Raw genomic sequence first — 6803 nt, 5'->3', positions numbered from 1 at the left:
TCCTATCATAATTAATAATTGTTTTAAAAATACTTTCCCTGTTCAAATAACTGTGTGGTTCCTGTCTACAGACTGGAATCTTACTGATAAAAGTATTAAGTGCAATAAATTCTAAATGGCTATTTTCATGGTTAAGTATGATGCATACGTATTTGAAATTGTCATTGAACATCTCAATCTTAAAATTTACAAGTTTCAATAGTTTTATTTGTTAAGAATAATAACACATATCTCAATAAGCCACAGGCAACAAAATGTTTGGAAAAATGTTTTATATACTGTGAAAACACAGCAGAAATGTCAGTTACATAGTAAACTCTGTGAGGGTAGGGCCATTTCTATCCCACCATTCCTGCACCATTCCTGGAAAGCCAGTGCCTCCCACAGGAGCTTGGTGCTCTAATGTGCTTGATAAATGTTAACAGATGCGTAAATACGTCTACATCACCTCTTTTGTATTTAAGTCCATCTGAATTAAATTTCAAAATATTGCATTAAAATTCTAGTGTTTTCAAATTTGCAAAATGTAAATATTGTATAATAAAAACACACTGAATATCTTTCAACCGCATCCCCAATTTTCTAGAATCTTACCTCAAACACATTTATAGTTGTAAATGAGAAGTAATAGAAAAAATATATATAAAACTATATAGTCTCAGAAACAAAAACTTTGGTGTGGTATTCAAATTAGCTATTTTCAGTTGCATTTTGTAAGGATATGTACTCTTTGTAACCTGTGAAGACACATGTAATTTACTTCAATTCTTCTTTTGTTATCTTTAAGTGCAAAAAGTGGGTTCTAATGGCAAACTCTGTTTATGTTACAACACAACTAGAACACTGTTTTAAAGCATTTTTAAGTGGGTAATATCTTCACATTTGATGACTTTTATTTTCAGTGGAGAAGAGGAACAGCTGTCATAGGCTTTCTTTTCACTCTTGATAGTCTCCCTTACAACATTTTCACTAAAATCCTAGATAGTTATCAAGCTAAAATGTGTTGCTATGGACAAGATGAAGCTGTAAAATCTTTACTTCTTGTATCAGTGCATGGGTTTATATACTCATACACTGTTTTATCCCCCTATTGCAACATTTTTCATAATGATCTCCAGCAGCATTGTCAAGAAACTTCAGTGTTTTCTTTGCAAGTGACTAAAATTGATAACACCACGCAAGCTGCTTTGATTGTAGGGGGAAAGGAAGGCAAGCATTCTGGATTCCTGATACTTTGGCTAAAAGTAATGAAAATCACTTATTTTTAGTGAAGTGCATGTGTGTTTGTCTATTTGGTGGTTCTAGAATAAATGGAGAAAAACGGTAGCCTCCAAGTTATTATACATGCACACAGTATAAGTGCACACGCTTCTCACCTCTCCTTCATGTAAATGAAGAACAACATGTGTATAAAGTATATACTGACTTTCAGATCTAAGGACATCCCTAGAACATACTAGGATCAAATGTTATCCCAAGCAAGGATAGTAAATTTTGTCAAAGGTACTTTGTTTTATGGAATACAGAATAAGTAAATAGATAGATCAATTAGTAAGTAAGTAAATTAATGATTGAATGCAGGAATTCCTGAAAATTCAGAGCATATGAGGGACAAATCAGCAGTGTATAACTTAGAACACTGAACGCTCTTATGACAACCTCTTCTTTCAAGAACAGCATTTGAATGTCATAAGCTGTGTTGAGTGTCTAATGACAATGCTTGTTTCCATGATTTTAGCACACTCAATACATTTTGTTGGTGTAAATTAAAAAGGCATAGTGAACATTTCTAAGCAACATTTCATTGGTTTGTAGTGGGAATTGGAAAAATGTATGAGGATGATTTAAGATGGATATTTTTTAATTGATTTGATTTAAAAAAATAGAGAGAAACAAATAAAAGTGCAATAGGGTTTGGAAGAGGGAAACCCAGAGGAGGCAACTGCATTATCCTTGCAGTTTGAGCTGCGAAGTGTCTATTTCCTCATCCTTTTTTTAACTGACTAAAAATCCATTCATATTTTGCTTCAATTATCATTTCAGGTTAATAGGTCAGTTTCTCATAGTCTTTAAGCCTCAGTCATTTTAAAAAGCTATTTTGTTAATCAGTCATAAAAATATGGATGTAGCAAACTATTTGATACAATGTTTTGCAGAGATTATCATTTAAATTTATGCCTGCAAAGCATAATCCATACCCAATCACCTTGTTGTCAAAATGGGAAATCACATATTCACTCAAATGGTAATCATTGAATGTCTACTTGGCACTGAGTGTGCAAGTGCAATTTGCCTTGCATCTGATAATTTGAAAAACTTGGACTCATCATAGAGAAATGTTTTAAAATAATTCACCTTAATTAAAGATTTATCTTACATAAGTGTTCTGAGAATGCACTTTCCCTAGCTGGCAAACGAAACCTGTGTTTTAAATTGCTGTTAAAACTAGTGCCATTTTGAGTGCTATGCAGTGCGCTAAGTTATTTTCATGCGGTATTCCAGGTAATGCCCACAACGTGCCTAAGCGGTAGCTATCATTAACTTTACTATTTTAAAGAGTGAGACACTGAAGCCTAAGGTAGTTAAGCAACTTTTTCAATGTTGCATGACTTGTATGTGCTCAATACGGGATTTAATTTTGGGTTTGCCTATCACCACAATTCATGGTCAACTACAGTATCATATTGAGTCTGTATATGAAATTGCATACTTCCCTAAAATCACAAATTAAAACTAGGTTTAATAATTCTTAGTTATTTTTCTTGGTTGTGGTAAAATTAATCAATTAGTTGAATCATTCAATAAATATTTTGAAATACACTCCACAGAGGGTGCATATGGTTATGTAATTATGAAGAAGGCAAACAAATAAATCATAACACAGAGTGAAACATGCAGAAATAATCACTTACACACCTACAGATGTTGACTGCAAAGTAGGGGGAAAGACTGCATTTTGGGGAGAAGCCAAATAAGAAAATTTGGGGTCATTTTATCTGTGATTTTAACACCAGTGGTACAGAACACCCACTTTTTTAAAAAGACACAATAATTTTCTATTTTGTAGAATCTTGGGCTTCTCATGGTGATTACATGGAGTGGTGGAGTTGGGGGGTTAAAAGTGGAGAATGATTCTCCATGGGCTTCTGTTCTCTTATTGTAATGACTGCTCACCTGTCTAACATTCAGGTTTTTGTTATACTGTTTTTCTGGTCCTATTTAATTATTATTTGGTCTATCTTATTGCTCTTCAAGTCTGGGTTATGTTGGGTATAAAAGACATCAAATCTATTGTCTTGAGGACATAAGAGATAGTAAATATTTTTTCTTTCTACCCATCCCAGATTCAAGCCTGGGACCCCTGTAACAAAAGATGTATTAACAAGAGCAGAGGTGCAAATAGATTTAATGTAAGTTTTATGTGACACAGGAGACTTTACAAAGAAATGAAACTTCAAAGAATTGGTTGAATGTGAGTGTTTATATGCTTGGTTTGAGGAGAATAGAAAATCCTAGAGAACAAAGAAGATACAGGTTTGAGTTGAGTGTAGTAAACTGGTGGAGGGGGCGGACAGCAAAATCTGTCCAAGATGCCTCTCTGTGTCCCTGTGTCTTTGGAGATTCCAAAGGAAGCTCTTTTCCTCTTGGTATGGAGGGAACACATCTCGTGGAGTTTTCACGACCTACTTCAGAACAGAAGATCAGAATATACTTGCTACACATGCTGTTTCTCAAATTCCTTCAGCTTAAAATATTCAATATGCTGGCATGTCATATGTTAGGGTAACATATTCTGAACCCATCTGAAGCAAGTACACAGTTGGGACATTTCTCTCACAGAGAGAACTGCCAATCACATGTAACTTACTTGAAGAATTGTTGAAGCTGATTTACAAATTTGACAATAGAAAAAGTGAATTGATATTACCTCTTCAATCACTTGACAGCCTACTAACACATAAACAGCTCAGAAAACATCTTGCCATGCTCAAGAGCTAATTTCTTTGAAATCTAGTAAGAAAGTGAATTTTTAAAAAATATACTGAAATGATTCCTTTGTCCCTAGTAATCCCATAGCAACCTCCATGCACCCAGTTTTTTTCCTTCACTCCCATAATTTGCAATTGCCTATTTCATTATGGTTTATGTACTTATTGTCTGCATTCTTAGCCAGAACATAAGCCCTATATGGGCAGAAACCACATTTCTGAAGCAAGTTTTATTTAGCTTTAAACTACAGCTTGTACTAAGAAATCTGCATTTTAACAATCGTACTAAGAGGATGATTTGAGAAACTCTGGACTAGACAATAAAACTTGAGACTTCATAGAGGATGTTTTATGCATGTCGCATTGTCAATGCCAAGGCCACATATATAATTGGTGTTAACAACCTTCCTTAGAATAAAGATGATGACTCTCCTTAAAGAATGTTTTCCTATCATCTTTCTTCCTAGATCAAGGCAGGGGCAAGTGCAGTTTTGTTACATGGGTATGTTGTATAGTGGTGATGTCTGGGCTTTTAGTTAGCCTTTTTGTGTCCCAGAATTTATTTCCTATTATTTCCTATTCTATTCCATTGCCTGGCCTCAAATAGAAATTCAACTCATTAATTAATACTTAATAAGAGCCTTCTTTATGCCATTAACAACTTCCAATGTCACTTAAGATATCTGAATTGTATCCTATAAGCCAGATGAAATGCAAACAATACAGACAAAATCTATGATAACTGGGGACCCAATACAGATTGCTTAGTAGTAATATGAACAAACCTTTGAGCAAATTCATTCCTTTGCAAACCTGTAGAAGAATCTAGACTTTGCTCTTAAGATGGTGAAATGTGATAAATTGAGCTAAATCCCAAAACAGGATTTTTGAAGTTGTAGGATTCTATGTTAACCTTTTCATAAATACTCTATTCACTAATACTTTTAAACTTGCAAGTCTCTTACAAATTTCCACTAAATTAAAAAGAAATTGAGATAACAGTAGTTTCTAAAATATACGGAATAAAATAGCCAAGAAAAGGCCAGTTTCAACACCCAAATCGCTATATTTTAATATGATAATTTACATTGCAATACAAAATTTACACCTAACTTCATGCAGCTTAAACCTGATCGAGATGACAAACTTCCCAAAGCACTGAGACTTCATGGCAGAATCCATGGGGGAAAAGCCAGTAGGGAGCCTGGCTGGGATTGAGGTTGTGGGCAAGAAGCTGTAGGAAAGGGATTTTGACAAGGTCTATGTTGTCCTTGGCCAGTTTCTGGTGCTAAAGAAAGATGAAGACCTCTTCTGGGAATGGCTGAAGGACACTCGTAGTGCCAATGCCAAGAAGTCCCAGGATTGCTTTGGAGGCCTTTGAGAATGGTGTGACTCCTTGTTGTGATGCTCTCTGGGAAGCCCTCAATCCCCAGCCCTCATCCGGAGTTTGCAGGGACTCTTCGCCTGATCCTCTACAAAGGAAAAGATTGCTATTGTCCTACTCAACTCCAACGTACTCCAGGGTCTTTTGGGAGTTTTCTGCCCTGTTTCAACTGTTTTGGATTCTCATTCTTGCATCCCTCCACCTTCCTCTTTCCCTTGCCAGTCCCCTGGGGGTAGACACCAGCTTTCCTGAATGGATTCCTGGCCCCGTCCCTTACTCCCACCTCCATTTTCAGTCCATTTGATACCATTTGGCTCCTTTTTTGGCAGAATAGTCACTATCCTAGTAAAGATTTTTAGATCAATAAAGTCAGTGGCTTTCAAAAAAAAAATAAAATAATAATGGTACAGGGCAGGGCGCAGTGCGTGGCTTACACCTGTAATCCCAACACTTTGGGAGGCCAAGGTGGGCGGATCACCTGAGGTTAGGAGTTTGAGACCAGCCTGGCCAACATGATGAAACACCATCTCTACTAAAATTACAAAAATTAGCCAGGCTTGGTGGCTTGCATTTGTAATTCCAGCTACTTGGGAGGCTGAGGCAGGAGAATTTCTCGCTTGCAACCAGGGAGGAAGAGGTTGCAGTGAACCAACATCATGCCACTACCCTGCAGCCTGGGTGACAGAGCCAGACTCTGACTCAAAATAAACAAATTATGGTACACACAATAGGATTTAAAAACCATCAAAGTAGAAGTTTTGTCTCAACAATAGTGCCTCAGTACACTGTAGTACTGAGCTCTAGGCATCAATCATTAAACCCTAACAACAATCTTATGAGACTGGTATTACTAATATTCCCTCATTTAAAAAATACCATAAATACCTAAGACCATTGGATAAATTGTTTTGAACGAAATCTCAACTTAAGTAGTCTGTCTCCATTCCACATGCTTTTAGCTACTACATGTGTATAGTGACATGGAAAGATAATCATGATATGCTAAATGAAAAAGCATTTTGGGCCGGGCGCGGTAGCTCACGCCTGTAATCCCAGCACTTTGAGAGGCCGAGGTGGGAGGATCACGAGGTCAGAGGATCAAGATCATCCCGTCCAACATGGTGAAACCCCGTCTCTACTGAAAATACAAAAATTAGCCAGCCGTGGTGGCACGCCCCTGAAGTCCCAGCTACTCGGGAGGCTGAGGCAGGAGAATCGCTAGAACCCGGGAGGCAGAGGTTGCAGAGAGCTGAGATCCCGCCACTGCACTCCAACCTGGGTGACCGAGTGAGGCTCTGTCTCGAAAAAGAAAAAAAGAAAAGAGTATTGTTCAACAGTATATTTTGAAAGAAAATAAATTTATGTGCACCCTTTCCAAAAAAAAATTCCTGGGCCGGGCGCGGTGGCTCAAGCCTGTAATCCCAGCACTT

At 37.0% G+C, this 6803-nt stretch overlaps 1 pseudogene; it reads left to right on the top strand.

Annotated features, from left to right (window-relative positions):
- Window positions 1-5127: 5127 nt before the first annotated feature.
- Window positions 5128-5394, top strand: LOC116557118 (annotated as a pseudogene).
- The last annotated feature ends 1409 nt before the right edge of the window (window positions 5395-6803 follow it).

The sequence above is a fragment of the Sapajus apella genome, unplaced genomic scaffold (genome assembly GCF_009761245.1).
Source record: "Sapajus apella isolate SASKATOON/1434 unplaced genomic scaffold, GSC_monkey_1.0 scaffold18, whole genome shotgun sequence".
NCBI lineage: Eukaryota > Metazoa > Chordata > Mammalia > Primates > Cebidae > Sapajus > Sapajus apella.
The sequence above is the reverse complement of the archived record's forward strand: the minus strand, read 5'-3'. Positions and strand labels throughout refer to the sequence as shown.